The sequence below is a fragment of the Salvia hispanica genome, chromosome 1 (assembly GCF_029641045.1).
Source record: "Salvia hispanica isolate PSC_SH4W2 chromosome 1, Shi_PSC_v1, whole genome shotgun sequence".
Lineage (NCBI taxonomy): Eukaryota > Viridiplantae > Streptophyta > Magnoliopsida > Lamiales > Lamiaceae > Salvia > Salvia hispanica.
In genome coordinates, this window is record NC_142692.1 from 46,239,893 (window position 1) to 46,259,539 (window position 19,647).

General features: G+C 35.0%; 1 pseudogene; it reads left to right on the forward strand.

Annotated features, from left to right (window-relative positions):
• Positions 1-331: 331 nt before the first annotated feature.
• On the forward strand, positions 332-8,625 carry LOC125198697 (metalloendoproteinase 5-MMP pseudogene; annotated as a pseudogene).
• Positions 8,626-19,647: the final 11,022 nt, after the last annotated feature.

The following is a 19,647-nucleotide window of genomic DNA, read 5'->3' on the forward strand; positions in this document are numbered from 1 at the left end:
TGGGGATTATAAAGGGGATAAAGCTGGACACGTGTAGGTGATTGCTGGTGGGATTCATCATTATAGTAACTACGTATATCAAACTATTTTTTTTAATAATAGTGGGATATCAAAATTAAAAATATAAATAAAAAAGAATACTGTGCATTTGTTGGTACTGGTAGTTAGTGTGTCGTTGTACTAGTGTAACGGGCCATGGCTATATTTTTCTTTTTAAGGTAAAAACTTCACAAAACTTATTTTCAGATATTAAGAAAGAAACAATTTGTCACTGTTTCAATTTACAAATCCTTCACAATTTTGGCAATAAAAATTTATGGATTCAGCACAAATGTCAGGGTGAGCAGAGGCATGAGTCCACAGCACGTCGCAAACGGAAAATAAGGCATTCGATAAGTCATGGATGGAATAATTAACACCATGAACTAGTGTTAAGGTTTGTTTAATAAGTCGGATAAAAGTCTCCGACTAACATACTCATTTTTCAGATGTCAAACTGCAAAAATTGACAACAATAGAGATCAGTTAAGACAATGAGAAAACATCTTAATTATTAATTTTTAGTTTGGATGTTGAATAGATGTCTAATTGTCAACTCAAAAATCGTTGAATTTCAAGTGGCATAGATTAATACTCCACAAAACCAAACAAACATTAGCAAATTTTATATGCAGCTAACTTTTAATTTCATATGATATTCTGATTAAATCGTCATAAAAAAAATCTCCATCACCAAATCAAATTATGTAAAAAGTAAAAACTAGTAACTTCTCAAAATTTTGAACTTAAGAAAAAATTCAACGCCGCACCTATGTACTTTTCTGCATCCTTACACGTACATATGTATATGTTGATTTTTGCATCGATTTTTTCATGTACTTTAATCGACTAACGATATTATAGAATATATATTTAGTAATATAGAAAGAAAAACAAATCTATGATAGAATACATAAGTGATAAATATTGGAATCTGCATCTTCAAAGATAAATTTGGAGGTGAGCTGGTAAATTCGCAAGTTAAATGTCTAGCTATTTTCTAATTTAACTTTGTTTGCCAAAACAATAGTAATATAATTAATTATTTTATAAGTGAAAAGTAAGAATCATGTGTATATATTTATACACGGTTATGGCATAAATGCATATAGAGCCCGAATATTGGCGGAGATGGCAACAGGCAAATATTATTAAAAGAGTATAGGCCAAAATTGGTATTGAACATATGCCTATTTTATAATTTTAGTCATATACTTTATCTTTTGAACTTTTGCATCCTGAATATTTCAACTCGGATCACTCTTGGTCCTGCACTAACAATTCCGTCAATTTTTAAACGGTTTTAACCAGATTTTGACCGATTTTGATGGTTTTAACAGTCTCATTCGGGTTAAAACCGTTTAAAAATCGGTTAAAATCGTTTAAAAATGACAAAATTGTTAGTGTATGACCAATTGTGGTCCGAGTTGAAATGTTCAGGATGCAAAAATTCAAAAGATAAAGTATAAGACCAAAATCGTAAAATGTGTATTTGCTCAGGACCAGTTTTGGCATTTACTCTTAGTAAAATATAAGAGAAACACAAAGAAAAAATAAATTAAATATTAACAATAAAGAATAAGACTCACTTAATTAGAGAAGTAAAAGTTATCAAAAGTAGAAGTCAGATTATTTTTATGGGATAGACCAAAATAGAATAGAGGGAGTATATTGCAAAATTATATCTATACTACAAAATATTTTAACTGAAGATGAATAAGTTATTTAGTTTCTTCTGACGTAGATTTGCCATTATCCATTCTTAATATTGTAATTCAAGTGGCTATAGGTATACATATATGCAGTTCCTAGCTATATTATATATACTCTTACCATTAATATTTATTTAATTTTCAATTTAATATACGTACTCGCTTTCAAAGTACTATCAATTTCAATAATTTCATATATACAAGACATTTAAAATTTTTAAAGAAATCCAGTTGATTTTTTTTTTCGATTATTATTATCCAAAAGTTGATTGAAAAGACAAATCGACGACCTCTCAATAATGATAATGTAAATGCTACCTTTATATTGGTTGATCTAAGCTACTAAATACTAAGTCGTTTTCTAGCATATTCTTGAAAAAAATCATAAATGATATACTCCATAACTAATGCTACTTGTGTATATTTGTACCAAATAATTTAGACATGCTACAATATTTAGAGCCGAAACTAATGTATTTGTGCATATTTGTACATTATACCGCATATTTTAGACAATTTATCAACATTTTCTTTAGAATTATATAGGTCATTTATAAAATCCTATATTATTTATAAATTGATCACGTAAATATGCAAGAATACTGGATTTGATTGGATATGAAATTCCTTGAAATTAGAGCCACACAAAAATTGCTAGAAATTTCCCCAAATTACAATAAAACACCATTGCAAAAGCAGAACTTTTTGTCATTTCTAACTATTTGTATAATTTAAAGAAACAAATTAAGTGTTGATAGAGGCTTCCTTGGCCATTACATTTATTTTTGGGGACAAAAGTAACATGAAGGGCCATGGTATGGAGGTTGAGCAATAGTATCAATAAAATGCAGAGACATGAGCCATGTTAATAAAATTATTAGAAGAGCTTTCAACCTTGAATAAATGGGGTTATGGATTGTGACTACCTTTAGTGAGTGAGTGTTACGTGTGAACCTCCCATATCTGTTTATCTATCCATTAGTTTTCATTAAAATTAACAAACACAAGCACATATGTGCAAGTTCAGTTTTAGGTGTTGAAACAAGAAGCATAAATAATTGTTGCACTTTATTTTTAGTTTTCACTAACTTTGGATTATGTTATGATTATAATAATTGTGGATAATATTGTATATTAAATATTTCATCCGTCTCATTTTAGGAGTTCTGATTTTTCATTTTAGTCTATCTCACATTAGAAGTCCCAGTTAAAATATTATATAAATATTAATAGGCTCCACATTCCAATAACTTCATTTCACTCGTAATTTATTATGTTAAAAAATATAGAAGGACTCGGCAACGACAACTATGCTCACAGCTCTCAACCGTAAGAGTGTCCACAATAGAGTGGCACAACCACGATTCCGCCAAGGCACAGCTACAAAAACTCTTCCACAGCCACAAAAACTCTTCTAGCCCAATAGTGATCATGTCATAGCCACAAATCATACTCTCTCAGTCCCACGTTACTTGAGGTGTTTCTTTTCGTCATATGATTTAAGAAAGTTTTTTTAATGAGTTAAATAAAGTAGATGAGAGAATAAAATACTTAATAGAGAGAAGAGAAAGTAAAGTAAAAGAAAGAATAAAGTATGTATGATTAAATGTTTTGTTTTTAGACAAAAAGAGAAATGACTCAAGTAATTTGGGACAACCCAAAAAGGAATACGACTCAAGTAACTTGGGACGGGGGAGTATTATTTTATCAATTGTTGGTATATTTTAAAATTGGATTGGAACAAAATTAATTGGACAAAAATAATAGAATGAAATGTAATGAAAAAATGATTTGGAAATATATAATTTCTTGATACAAATTTTAAAATTTAAAAAAAAAATCAAAAATTGGAGTCGAACACCGTCGCGGTGGTCGCCGCGCCCAGGATCCCACCGCCCCTTCCTCCCCACCCCGCCGCTTCGCCCTCGTCCCTAGCTATAGCATGCCACGACGCCGCCGCGGCTCTTCTATTCTATTGGAGACACTCTAAGGGCATCCGCAATGCTGCGCACGATGCATCGTCCGTCGCATCGTCCACCACTGCAGCATCGCGGATGATGGGTTAACCATCGTCCGCGGACGATGCGCGGAGGATACCCCATCGTCCGCCACTGTGGACGACGCGGACGATGCGACGCGTTTCCGTTTTTTTTTTAAATTTTTATTAAATTTTCAAAACCTATATATACCTCTCATTTTCACTTCATTTTTCACTCTCTTCACTCTCAAATTCACACTACATTTTCTACATTTCAAGCAAAATGGATTCCGGAGATTACCCAAATCTGAATAGTCTGATGTTCGGTGGTGCACGATGGTCGGGTACAGAACCCGATGAATACCGGCCATTCGACACCAACACCGAGTACGATCCCGACTTCAGCACCGACTCGTACGGGCTGCCCGACATCGAGCCTTCTCCCCACCGCCCCTACGCCGCCGCCGCGTCTGGGTCCGCCACCAAGAAGAAGCGGACCAAGGCACGAGCCCAGAAGTTGCCTTCAACGGAGGTGTGTGAAGAGTTCGCCCCGGGAAGGACGAACTACTCCGACACCGACTCCATCGTCTTGACGAGATGTTGGATTGATGTTTCGGAGGATCCGGTGCACGCCAACAACCAGAAAGTGACTACGTATTGGGAGCGCATCGCCAAGAAATACAACGCGGCCAAGCCGGCGTACGCCTACAAGCGCCACAGGGAGCAGCTCCGCAAGCACTGAGATCAAATAAAGAATCAGGTAAATTTGTTCGCGGGGGAGTACTAGAAGTGCGAGAGGGAGCAGGGCAGTGGCGAGAGTCTCGCGGATGTGCGGGACAAAGCGATACAGTCGTACATTTCATTGTACGGCGATTTCAAGCACTACCAGTGCTGGGCACTCTTGAGGGACAAGCAGAAGTTCGTTGGTGGTGTGATTCCCCCATCGACGGCGGCGAGGAGGAGGGCGTCGAAGCGCACCTTCGCTGATTATACAAGTAGTGATAGCGGCGCGTCTCCAATGGACCTCAACAATCCGGTGTTCGAGGATGAGAGTTCCGGCACACCGATGTCCTCTTGGTGTCCCTCTGGTGTCAAGGCTGCCAAGGGCAAGGGCAAGGCCACATCCTCCTCCGCCGCGCCGCCTAAAGAGGGCCCGTCTCCGACCCCGAGTTCGACGCCGTCCGTGACTTCGACTGCGGCCCATTCCTACTCGGATTTGGCGGCCTCCTCCGACTATAGGATGTTGTTGGACGCGCACACCGCCCTCATGCAGGCGACCAACCCGGCTCAAATCGAAGGCATCCAGCGGATGATCGATGGCCTCAGCCACAAGTTGGGACTACTCTAGACTAGCCTCTTTTTTTTGTATTTAGTGCTTTTTTATTTATTTCTTAATTTGTAATTTTTTTTAATTAAATAAATTTAGAATTTCCTTTTAATTGTGTTATTTTTATATGTTTATTTTTATTTACATTTGCAAACATAAAAATATAAATACAAAATAGAAGTAAAAAATGCTTAGGGCATCGCTTAGGACGGGCAATAATCCGTCCCACTACAAATGGAATGAGAGGAGGATAGGGCGTCATTTAAGGCGTCCCATTGTAGATGCCATAATAACATTGCATTACTGTATTAAAATAATTAACTACATGGAAAAAAGTTTAAATCATTGTTTCTTCTCTTTTCTCTCTTTGCGTCTTTTAATATCTGTTTGACTATCTTCTTATGTACTTTTATTTTCTGCCACTGATACCCAAAATGATCATTATATATTCTCTATGACTATTTAAATTCCAAGGTCATTTAATGTATTTACGAATTTACATATTCCCTCCGTCCTCAATTAGGAGTCACGCTTTAAACGAACACGGGTTCCTCAATTAGGAGTCACGCTTTAAACGAACACGGGTTTTAAGAAATGTAAAGAAAAGTTGGTTAAAAAAAGTTAGTGGAAAATATGACCCATTTTTTTAATATTGGTTTTATAATAAAATATGAGTGAATTGGTTAGTGGAATGTGAGACCTACTTAACATTTATGGTAAAAATGAAGTGTGACTTTTAATTGGGGACGGGCCGAAATGGAAAAGTATGACTCTTAATCGGGGACGGAGGGAGTACGTATTTCCAAGGTCATTTAATGTATATACTTTTATTTAAATATTTTAGTTAACATATGATATGTATTTTAATGTAGTACATTTAATGTATTCGACAAACTTAATACGGAGTAGTGAGTACTATGCTTTTAATGTATTTACGTATTTCGGTTTGTAGGTTATTTTATCAAATCAATCTATTTATATGCTTTAATTAGAAGAAGGTAAAAATTGAAGTGTATAAAATTCTACAAAATTATGATAATATTGTTCGTAATTATTTGATTTTAGGGGTGCGTGATTTAATTATGCGATTTTAATAATTCAATTTACATTTGTAGTAGTGTAGTTCTGCACATATATTTTACGATTTCATAAAAACATTTGAGAGGGATTATTTTTGTGTTTAATAAAAACGATTAATCATAACGGATCCCTTTCCCGACAGGGTCTTCGTTAATGTTTTGGTTTTCGGTGAATAATTCATTTTGTGAATTTCTTTTTTAATTCTCCTTTTACAGTGAACTGTTTTATTTGCTACTTACCAGAACCACCAAAGACGAAATCAAATTAAGAAGGCCACTCATATTCTAATTCAAAAATAAAACTTTTATTAATTTTTTTAATTCCCAAATTATAATTTCATGTGCAAAAATTAAACTTCCGGAGTTTCTTCTTTCACTAATCTATACATATATAAAAAGCGAGTTTTGGTCTTTTTCGAAATATTTATATGTTTTGTCCTTATTATAAAATATTTATAAGTTATGGACCAATTTGAACATTTTAAGTAACTCTTATAATATTTATTAGATATTTTAATGAGCATTTGACTAATTCTTAAAGCACTACCTGACTCATTGGTGGTTACAAATATTTAAATAGAATAAGGACCATTTAACAAATTTTGTAACCTATATTGTTTTGATTTTATAATTTATGATGTTTTAATTCCATGATCTCTCATGTACTAATTTTGTACCTATAAAAGGCATAGAGTTGTGGATGAAATACACACTAACAAAACATTCTTCATTCTCTCTAAAGCTCTCAACATTTTATTGCACATTTTAGGAACATTGTTTTGCTTGATTTTTGAGCCCTATCAAGTTTATAGGTGCCTAGCAGGTTTGAGATGTTATATACGCTAGGAGGAATTCGTTTCATCTTTGGGGAAAATACGTCGATCCGAGAGCACTAACCGTGATGTAATTTTGTCTTGCGGAAAGAGGGTTTTTCTTGACTAATTTTCATTGTAATTTCCATTTTATTTATTGTTGTTTTTTTTCTTTGATTACAATAGTTAGAGTACCGCGTGTATATGGTTCCAGAATTTTATCATAATATTTTTTACAGTTCTTAGAGAGGGAAGAATTGTAACACCCTTAACTCAAACATACATAGTATTTATCTTCATCTTTACACAATTTATTATTTTTAGTAGAGAAATATGAAGGAGTGTTCTAAACATATATTTCAAAAATGTCAACACTTAATATAGTCTCTTTATCATTGTCCAAATAATTGCATTTGTCTTAATTCCATTTTAAATATGTTTAATTTAGAGGAAAGGCCAAAACTGGTCCTGAACATATGACAATTTTATGATTTTGGTCCTAAACATTATCTTTTGGATTTTTTGGTCCTGAACATATGGAAATTTGATCATTTTGGTCCTCCGTCAACATTTTTGTTAAAAACTAACGGTCAACGGATTTAATCCCGATTTTGACCAAATTAAACTTTTAATTCTGATTTTTTTACTTCCTAATTAATTTCCTAATTATTTTTATAAATATTCTTTTAAAATTAAAATTAGATAATATATTTAGGGATGGTTTCACTTCAATTAAATAATAGTCAACGGATTTAACCCAATTTTGACCAAATTAGACTTTTAATTCTAATTTTTAAGTTACTAATTAATTCCATAATAATTAGCAAATATTCATTTAAAATCAGATATAAGTTTTAGCAAATATTACTAATAAGTTTTCATCAATTCCAGGTTCCAGCTTTCATTATTCTAAAAGTTTCAAAGGGATGCATTCGGCGCTCTCCACAGCTGCCGGAGAGGCGTGAAATCTCAAGGCCTAGCAAGCCTCAAAAAGCATTTCCATCTATTCGGCTACATCAATACCTCCTCCGACGATTTCTTCGAATTCCTTGAATCCACAGTCAAAAACTACCAATTAAACTTCAACCTCAACCAAACCGGCGAGCTCGACGCGCCGACGCCAGCAAATCATCCTCCCAACTGCGGCAACGTCGACATCGTCAACGGCACTCCACGATGCGTTCAGGAAAATCGTCGAACACCTACAGCGCAAACTCAACAATCCACACGTCGCGCACTAATACTACTTCCCCAACCGCCCGCGCCGGCCGCCGGGGAAGAGCTAGCTCACCTATGCATTCGCGCCAGAGAAACAACTCTTCGATTTGGTTAGAGGCATCTTTGTGAAGGCTTTCGAGCGGTGGTCGGAGGTGACGCCGCTGACGTTTGTAGCGACGATGTCGTTCAACCGCGCGGATCTGAGGATCGGATTCTTCAGCGGCGACGGGGAGCCTTTCGACGGCGTGCTGGGGACGCTGGCGCACGCGTTCGCGCCGCCGGTGGGGCAGCTGCACTTCGACGGGGAGGAGTATTGAATTTTCCAATTTGGGGGTGTTCCTCTTTAAAAGTACAGTAGAGAGAGAATCAATTGGGGAAGAAATGGGAGAGAGAGAGAAAGAGATAATGTGATTTAAATATTAAGTTGCTTATAATAATTAAGAATGTAATTTGAGGGTTAATAATCACGTTTAAAGATTGTAATTGGGTCAAAATCGTGTTCAAAGATGTTGACCGTTACAATTTAACGGAGCCATTAGTTTAGGACCAATTGTGATCCGATTTAAAATGTGTAGGACCAATTGTGATTCGATTTGAAATGTGCAGGACCAAAAAATTCAAAAGATAAAGTTTAGGACCAAAATCATAAAATGGCCATATGTTCAGGACCAGTTTTGACCTTTACTCTTTAATTTAATGTCTTTAGATGTAAAATGAGTTGAGGAGTATATATTTATTGAATTTTTATTATATAGTAGTATATTTTTCCATTTTAAATCTTATATAATTATATTTTTTCTTATTTTAATTAATCGATTAACAATTTAAAATCGTATGACAAAAAAATATTTCGTCGTGCATCGCACGTGGGTAAACACTAGTCACGTTAATAAAGAAGACAACAAGAAGAATGTCTTTGACAAACTACTCCTGGACCATTAAAAGATCATAAAAAGTCCGAAATAATGCTATACCGAGTAAATATAGTCCAATTGCAAATATCGGAAAAAAAAATTACTACGCACTTACTAAAGAGCGATAAATAAAATATTAATGCTCTTTGTGTGTGAATTAGTGTTAAAAACTGTGGATCCATCTCCCACTATGCCTCCAAGCCTAATCACGGCCTCGATAAGCCCAGCCACCATGACTAAAAGCCCAACACTGATAGGCCCATACTTGCTGCACTAATAAATCTGCACTATCTTTATTTAATCCTTCCGTCCTAAGATAAACGAATCATTTCTTTTGGGCATAGGCTTTAAAAATTAATACTCGTATTAAATAGCTAAAGTAGAGAGAGTAAAGTATGAGAGAGAGAAAAGTAAAGAAGTAAATAGAGAATAAAGTAGGTGAAAAATAAAATAAAAGATGAAATTTTTTGTTAAAAGAGAAATGACTCGGGATAGAGGGAGTATGCAATTTATCTCAAACATTGAACAGAACGAAATTATAAATTTATCTTTAAATTTTTTGATTGGTTCTTTTCCATATTGCAAAAGAGGGTTAAAAATCACAAGGTCTCTATATAGATATACAAATATGTAGTATTAGAGTTATTATAGAAATATTATTATTAAAATTTCCTCGACCCAATCTGTCTTCTTTTCTCTTTGTTCCAAATTTTATGTGGAATCCTAGTTCTTCATTTGGATTTTCTACCGCCTCCATACAAAGTCGACGTCTCGTCGTTTTTGTTACAGTATTAATAAAAATGCATCAGTATAACAGATTAAAATGGACCTGCGACGTCTTTCGACCATAAATACCTACTTTTATTATCCTCAACGTGTTATCCAAAGAACGTTGAGAATAAAAAGCGATCCAAGGGCAAAAGCAAGACAACTATGTCAACACATTTGGTCGCCAATTATGATTTATGTGAGTTGTGATTTTTTTTATTTACTTCACTCATGTAATTTCTTTATTTTGACTAGGGGTGAGCAAAAAATCGAAAACCGAATATTCGAACCGAACCAAACCGAAATTTCGAAATTCGATTCGGTTCGGTTTTAAAAATTCTAAATGTCGGATTTTCGGTTCGGTTCGGACGAAAAAAAAAACGAAAAACTGAAAAATCGAATTATATTTTAAATATAATATTATATATATTTATTCTATTAATTTAATATATAATATCATATATATTCTTTTAATATATTTTATATAATATGCATTATATATATTCTACTATTAATTTTATATAATATATATTATATTCTATTAGTATATACAAAATAAAATATTATATATATATAGAGTCCCATTATCCACAAATCCACTCTTAAAGACCGAACCACCGAACCCTACCAAATTTGGGCTTTTAGATCTAGTTTTTTATGGATAAGATACGTAAAATTATAAATTATTTTCGCCTTCATCACGAGCCTATTTTAATTCATCCGAAGGTAAATAAGTCATACTAACATGTTACGAAGATTTAACTTCGTTCCAGAATATATTACTTCATTCTAGTAGGTTTTTACTTCATTCTAGTAGGTCTTTACTTCATTCCAGTAGGTTTTTACTTCATTCCAGTACGTAAATGTGGTTTCGCCGTGGCGTGCCATTCTTTCTCTCTACAATATCTATCACCACCGCCATGGCGCTAATATGGTTTAATAAACACATGGAATAATGAAATAAATTATTGGAATGAAGTATTTGTAGAAGCATTTGAAGTCCTACTGGAATGAAGTAAAAATCTTATCCAATGAAGTAATAACGTTTCTGAATGAAGTAATAAGCTCACTTGAATAAATTGCATTTTTAAATGTTAATCAAGCAAAAACCCACGTCAATGAATCTGAATGAAGCATATGTTGAATCATTTCAAAACCTACTAGAAGCAAGTAAAAACATGTTGTAGTTTCAAGGTATTACGTACAGAATGAAGTAATAAACCTATATAATGAAGTAAAATGGGCTTGTAATGAAGCCGGAAATTTTTTCACAGCAGCACATCTCATCAAAAAAATTAGATCTAATGGCCCAGATTTGGTCTCTAGTTATGATACGACCTCACTTGGTGGACCTATGACGAGAGCCATGACGAGGCGGCTTCGGGATGGACTCGCAACTTTCATTCAAAAGTCCAAGCGGGAGGAGCCTAGGAGGACGGATGAGCCAAAGTTGAGGATCTTGCTGAAGAATGAGGGTCGACCTGAGGTTCCAGAGGAAACGCCCGGGTCGGGCGTTTTCACATATGAAAATCGCCCGACAAGGCGAATTGATTGAGGAGTGCGAGGAGGACGCCCGGCCGGGCGTTTCGCGCGCCCGGTTCAGCGTGGAAATTCGCCCGGGGACAGGGAAAACGCCCGGGCTGGGCGTTTTTGCCTGTGAAAAACGCCCGACCGGGCGATTCTGCCGTTTTTAGATTTTGTGGGCCAACTTTCTATTTTTGGACCCATAGTATAAATACCTCTTGATGTTATTTCATTTCCTTAGGTTTTTGCTGAATTATATGCTTGAGAGCTTTGTTTCCTCTTGGAGAGGGTTTCTATCCAATTCCTAGATTTAGGTTGCTTGAATCCATCAATTGCTAGTTCAAGCATGAGATTTCCATCAATTGCTAGTTCAAGCATGGATCAAGTAGAGGTATGCTTTGAGGTTTGTGGTTCCCTTGAAGATCTAGCCATGGATGCATGTTAGTATGTTGTAAGTGTCTTAGCTTGCCTCATCAATGACTATGTATCACAATTTCCACTCTATCCAATGTTACTTCTTGTTTTGATCATCTTAGTTTCCTAAATTCTTGTTGGGTTGCCATTATTGATACAATAGAAAATCTACTTCACAAAAATATTAGATCAATCACCTACAAATTGGGTAAATCCTTGGGAAATGGATCACAAAATACATGGATCCACATCAAGTTCGGTCTTTTAAATTGGTTCGATATTGATCACAACTCTATACATATATATAGAGAGAGAGTCCTATTAACCACAAATCCACCCTTAAAGACCGAACTAGAGACCAAATTAGGGCCACTCATTTATCTTAATCTTATGGTTATGATTAATTTATAATTAATTTAATATTTTATTAAATAAAAACGTTTTTTTTATATTTTATTTTTTAGATTTTTATAATTTTTTAATTTTTTAATTTTTTTTTTTATTTTTTAAAATTTCTTTTTAATTTTTTTTTTAATTTTTTTTATTCAATAAAAACTTGTTGGAGTAAATAATGAACTATATTAACTACATAAGAGCATCCGCAACGCTGCGCGATGCGGTCTCGGTCTCGTCTCGACGCCCGACGCGTCCCGGCGAGGCCAGCCACGAGCTGGCGAGACACCCGCCCGGCGTGACGCCCACTCGCCGACCCGCGAGTGGGCGTCGGATTTATGACGTCATAATTTAATTTTTTTTAAAAAAATTAGATTTTTCGAAATTTAAAAAAAAAAAAAAAACGGTAATATGACCATTCAACGGTCATATTTTTAAATTTTTATTTTATTTTATATTCTATATATACTCTTCTCCATTCTCCATTTTACACACAAACACACATCTATTCTCTCATCTCTCTTTCTTTCCTCTCCAATCACTTCTATAAAATCATTCCTTTATTTTTTTCTTATATTATTTAATGTAAACTTATATATATCTACCTTATTATAGATTCTAGATATATTATATTTAGGAAACTATTAAATTATTCTTATCTATATCATCTAGGATATAAAATATTCATAGATATAGAAAATAATCCAAATATTCCTAAAATCTTTTGAAATCTTCCCAAAATATTTTATTTAATTAAATAATATTATTTTTAATGAATTCTATTAATTAAACAATTAAATAATCATCAAAATAATCTTTCGTCAATATCTTGCGATTCGAGGTTGGCACGAATCTACACGACGAAGATTTGAAGATATCCTCCCGGAAACACTTGCCGGAGCGGCGAGATCGCCGCCCGACTGCCGCCGGCAGGCGCGCGGACTGGGCGCGCCGCTTCCTCCCTTCTTCGCGGCGATTGCACGCCGCGAACCCCTTTCCGTCGCTGACAATCCAGCTGCGCAGCAAGAGCCGCGCAGCTCCGGCGTCTTCTCTCTGCTCCGGCGGCCTTGCGCTAACCAGCAGCCGCCGTCTCCGGCGATGCTGCTCTCGGTCGTGCGCCGCTAGGGCTAGGCGACTAGGGTTCTAGGGTTTGGGTTAGGGTTGAGGCTCGGCGCCTTAGTGGCTCTCGGACGAGCCACCGCGCCTCTCTCTTCCGCGCGACGTTGCGGATTCCGGCTAGGGTTGCGATCTCGCTCGGTGATGCGCACGAGCCCATGCTCGTCGGCGCGTCGCCGCGTGATCACGTCCCTTGGCTCCCACTGGTCTGTCGGCAATTGTCGAGCTCGATCGGGTGCCGCCTAGGGTTGCGACGAATCTTGGCCGGCGGCGCGCGCGAACCCATGCTCGCCGGCGCGTCGCCCCTTGATCGTCGACCCTCGGCTCCCCTTTCGTTGACTAGTTCGTCGAATTCGTTCGGGCGCCGGCTAGGGTTAGGCGGGTTCGGCTGGTGGTGCGCGCGAGTCCAATCTCGCCGGCGCGTCGTCCCTTGCGCGTTCGGGCGCCGGCTAGTGATGTATGTAATACTTATAGTGAACTATACTATTGTGCTTACAATGATTGTACGGTTTTGGTCTTACACTCACTATTTTTCCTTTGAGTGAAGTAAATTATGGTTATAGTGATGTATATGTTGTTTACTGTGATGTATATGCAATTTATCGTGAAGTATACGATGCTTATAGTGAAGTATTCCATGCCTAGAGTGAAGTATTTGTGATTCATGCTTATAGTGCATTATTTTATCATTTCAGTGAAGTAAAATGTGTTTAGAGTGAAATATTCCATGCATAGAGTGAAGTGTTTGTGATACATTCTTATAGTGCACGGTTTTTTCATCTTAGTGAAGTAAAATGTGTTTAGAGTGAAGTGTTTATGATCCATGCTTATAATGCACTATTTTTTCATCTCAGTGAAGTAAAATGTGCTTAGATTTAAGTATTTCATGGTTAGAGTGAAGTGTTTATGATGCGTGCTTATAGTGCACTTTTTTTTCATTTTAGTGAAGTAAAACGTGCTTAGAGTGAAGTATTCCATGGTTAGAGTGAAGTGTTTGTGATCCATGCTTATAATGCACTATTTTTTCATCTCAATGAAGTAAAATGTGCTTAGAGTGAAGTATTCCATAGTTAGAGTGAAGTGTTTGTGATCCATTCTTATAGTGCACTGCTTTTCATTTCAGTGAAGTAAAATGTGCTTAGAGTGAAGTATTCCATGCTTAGAGTGAAGTGTTTGTGATGTATGCTTATAGTGCACCATTTTATCATTTCAGTGAAGTAAAATGTGCTTATTGTGAAGTATTACATGCATAGAGTGAAGTGTTTGTGATCCATGCTTATAGTGCACTATTTTATCATTTCAGTGAAGTAAAACTTGCTTAGAGTGAAGTATTTCATGCATAGAGTGAAATGTTTGTGATTCATTCTTATAGTGCACTGCTTTTCATTTCAGTGAAGTAAAACGTGCTTAGAGTGAAGTATTCCATGCTTAGAGTGAAGTGTTTGTGATCCATGCTTATTATGCACTATTTTATCATTTCAATGAAGTAAAACGTGCGTAGAGTGAAGTGTGTGTGATCCATGCTTATAGTGCACTATTTTATCATTACAGTGAAGTAAAATGTGCATAGAGTGAAGTATTCCATGCACAAAGTGAAGTGTTTTGTGATCCATTTCAGTGAAGTAAAATGTTAAGAGTAAAGTGTTTTACCTTTGCAGTGAATATATAATGTATGTCTTATAGCGTTTTGTGTTTTCTGATTTCAGTGAAGTGTATAAACCTTAGAGTGAAGTATATGATGACTGTTACTATGGTGAGCGGGAATAAGATTGAAAATTGTATTGCCTAAAAGAAGCAGCAAGGGAATACTCAAAAGGCTAAGAGCAAAGTATTGCAGAGCATTAATATTGTCGGAAACAAACCATGAATCATTGAATAACTTGGCAACATCAAAGCATTATCAAGAATTTAGCAACAACATGGAGATAGATGTGGAAAAATGATTGTAAACTTCAAGCGTTCATGAAAATTTGTATGAAACTGATATAGTTCATAATATTTGTCATTTAGTTCAATATAAAGCTCATTGGTTACAATTAAATTCAATATTATGTTGACTATTTACTTCACTGCAGAGCATATTTGCTTCACTATATAGCAGTTTTACATCAATGTACACAAGAGTTACTACACTATATAATATTTCAACTTCACTGTAAATATATGTTCACAATAAATGAACCAAAACATGTAATTGAAATAAAAATCACTCAAAAGTGTACTAAAAATGAGTCATAAGTGCTCTACAAAGTGAACTATTTATGTCCAAATCCTCACTACCTCTATTTTGCCTTCTCATTCCCCTTTTTTCAAGTCCTCGAATCATGGTGTCCAATCTCAAGATAGTTTCCACATTTTTGACCTGGTTTAATTGATAACTTCATTGCTAACTCCTTCGAGTTCTTCCTACTTCCACTTCCCTTTGTACTGACAAGGAGGATGAACTTCAATAAAGTTCGAAACTTGTGAGCCATATTAAAATCACTATAAAGCATACGAAATATACTTCAATTTATGCTCAATATACTTCACTATATGAACAATATGCTTCACTGAAATGAAAAAACAGTACACTATAAAGCATGCTCAATATACATCACTGTAAGCATATACTAAGTTCACTACATGCTCAATATACTTCACTAAAATGAATAAAAACAGTACACTATAAGACATGCTCAGTATACTTCACTGTATTGTAGTTCACTGAATACTCAATATACTTCACTGAAATGAAAAGAACAATACACTATAAGCATGCAGAAATATACATCACTGTAAACAAATATTAGTTCACTAAATACGCAATATACATCACTATATGCTCAATATTCTTCACTGAATTGAAAAAAAGAGTACATCATACTCAATACACTTCACTGTAAGCATATTGTAATTCACTAAATGCTCAATATACTTCACTGTGAGCATATAATAGTTCACTATATGCACAATATACTTCACTAAAATGAAAAACAGTAAACTAAACAATATTGTTTACTGAAATATCAAATATCAGTATAAATATCATATTTACTTCACTACAAACAATATTTACTTCACTATAAAATATATTTAATACATGATAGAGCATATTTACTCACTATAAAGCATATTTACTACACTACAACGCATATTGAGCATATTTACTTCACTGTTCGTCGCATATACTTCACTCTAACGTCTTTTCACATCATACACAATCTAATCATGCAGAGCAACAACACTTAATTGATAATAATTGATAATTACCTTTAGATTTAGTTAATCATTCCTCCCAAGATGAATCAGAATCGAAATAATCTTCCAACGAATGTATCGGAATTGAATCCATGTGATAAGGAATCTAGACGTCGCAATTTGACGGGGAAGCGACGTCGTGATCAAAGGTGAACGAATTTGGATGAATTTGGTTCAGAAATCGCACAACACAATTCACGTCGATTCTGTGAACAAATTTGGTTGAATTTGGAAGAAATCGACGCTTGAATTAAAAAGAAATCAGCGCTTGAATTCAGAAGAAATCGACGCTTGAATTTCGGAAGAAATTGCAATTTGAATTTGGGAGAAATCATGTTGAGTTTGAGATATTGAATTCATGTTGATATACTAATTCCAAAAATGCCCTTGGGCTATTATTTTTAACAAAAATCAGGAAATTTGTTTAACCTACAAGATTAAATTGGAGTAACAAGATGTGTGGCTGAGATTTATTCTCTAGTTATACACTTAAAATTAGTTAGACCTTGATCACTCCTCTATATATATATAGGGATGTATTCACATCCTTTTTCTAATTATTGTTCCTTTTCCTTCTAAATCCTAGCCAACAATTTGGATGATCTAATGGATGAAAATTAAGCAGATTATGATAATTTAAATTACTAAAATAATAGGAAAAGGTTAATTTTGATATAGGAATAATTTTCAGTTATGGTATCTTCCATGATTTCCTCCCTCAATCTTTTTTCCAAATAACGTTGAAAGGTTACATCCCTATTACACGCCAATGTTAATCATTCTCTACCAGAATTATCATCGTCTTCTTCATTGAATACTGTCTACAATTTTTATTTTCTCATCTCATAACAATTTGTTGAGATATTATATCTCTGAATTATCATTGCAAAACCTCTTTTCCATCGAAGGCGTTTGGTGTTTAGGGTTTTCGTCACAAAACCAAATTGTTGGAGTATTCATTCACGACGCCTGAAGAGAGGAGGATTGAGAGAGCGATGAGAGTGGTGGAGAGATTCAATCACGACGCTGATTTCCAATTCCTCCACAATTGCATTCCCGATTTCTTCGTGCAGCGGTTGAGATCTATGATTTTCTGTATTTGTTTGTGATTAGTTCGTTCTTGTATTTAGTTTTATTTTGCAACAATTGCCGTTTTACTTTTCATGAAATCATTCATTGCTTATAGATTTTCGTGTTTTTTTTTCGTCAGTTACAGCTTGTAACTTTTCGACAAGTAATGTACAATATTATGTGTATAATGTAGATTTTATTAATGTACGATTATAGTTGTATAATGTATATGCCAACTTTGAATAATGTACATTGCAATGGGTGTAATGTGTGATAGAAGTTAAATTCATTCCCCTTTGGGTTTAGCAATCCATGGGGCTAGGGTATAGTACCGACCGAATAACGAAAACGTCACCAAGGGCAGAGAGTTTGAATCATTCCCCTTGGGTTTAGCAACCCATGGGGCTAGGTTATAGCACCACCACATGAATTAAATTTTTTTAATGCATTTAAGATTTGGTACAGTAAATAATGTACCAATAGTATCTAATAATGTGCACGGATCATTGAATAATATACAGACTGAATAGAATAATGTTGAAAGGAAATTGAATTCATGCCCTTTGGGTTTAGCAATCAATGGAGCTAGGTTATAGTACCCACTCACAAACGGAACCATCACAAAGGGCAGAGAGTTTCAATCCTTCCCCTTGGGTTTAGCAACCCATGGGGCTAGGCTATAGCACCACCACATGAGTTAAATTTCATCTTTTAATGTGTTCAAGATTTGGTACAGTTGATAATGTGCCAATAGTATCTAATAATGTGCACGGATTAGTGAATAATGTATAGATTGAATATAATAATGTTGAAAGGAAATTGAATTCATGCCCTTTGGGTTTAGCAATCCATGGGCTAAGTTATAGTACCCACTCACAAACGGAACCATCACAAAGGGCAGAGAGTTTCAATCATTCCCCTTGGGTTTAGCAACCCATGGAGCTAGGCTATAGCACCACCACATGAGTTAAATTTCATTTTTTTTAATACGTTTAAGATTTGGTACAGTAAATAATGTACCAATAGTATCTAATAATGTGCATCGATCAATAAATAATGTACAGATCGTCTAATACTACAGGACACAAATCGTCCATTATTGAGTAAATAAAATCCATTACACTGAAATATTTGTACATTATGTTTATCAGTTAAAACTACTCATAAAATCACAACAAAAACGTCTCATAAACATATACATTACAGGACATAAATCGTCCATTACTGAGTAAATAAAATCCATTACATTGAAATATTTTCACATTATGTTTATCAGTTAAAACTACTCTCTAACGTAGATGATATCTAAACTCTAGAGGTATGAATGGAACTCGTGGACTTTGCGCTATCACAATAGGAATAACATCATCAACCGCTTCCTCAATATCCAACGTAGGGTGCTTCGTTGCTGTCCAAAGATTCAAAAATTCAAAAATTTAACCAATGTACTAATCCGTAAACACAATGAACAAATAATGTTAATTTTCAACCATATAATGCATCAATTCAAGTGAAATAATCGCTTCAGATTACACGAACATTACCACATACATAAACACACAGCCAACAGTCAATAATGTCACACAACAAACAAATAATGCTTAATCTAATTGTGAACCAATCATTTCATATTCAAACTAAATCATGAAACACACAACAGTTACAATAATGCATAATTTATCTATGAATACAGAGTATAAATGCAAGATAATGTTCAATAATGTAGTACAGCCAAGAAATAATGCATCAGAACAGGGGAAACAATTATGTAACCTTCAGTCTGTGTTGGTTGACTCTTGAAGGGTTTGCCTCTCTTCATCCTTGATGTTATGCAATACACACCAACGAAATCAGTTGAATTCCTTCATCCAAATCGACAAAAAATATAGATATAACTCAATAATCAACCAAATCGTCAATAATGGACAGAATCGACAACACAGTGAACACAAAATCGACAATTTCCAGAAACATCTACAAAATCCGTATGGTTTCACCCGCAATAATCGAACATATACCAAATACAACTCAACAATAAACTA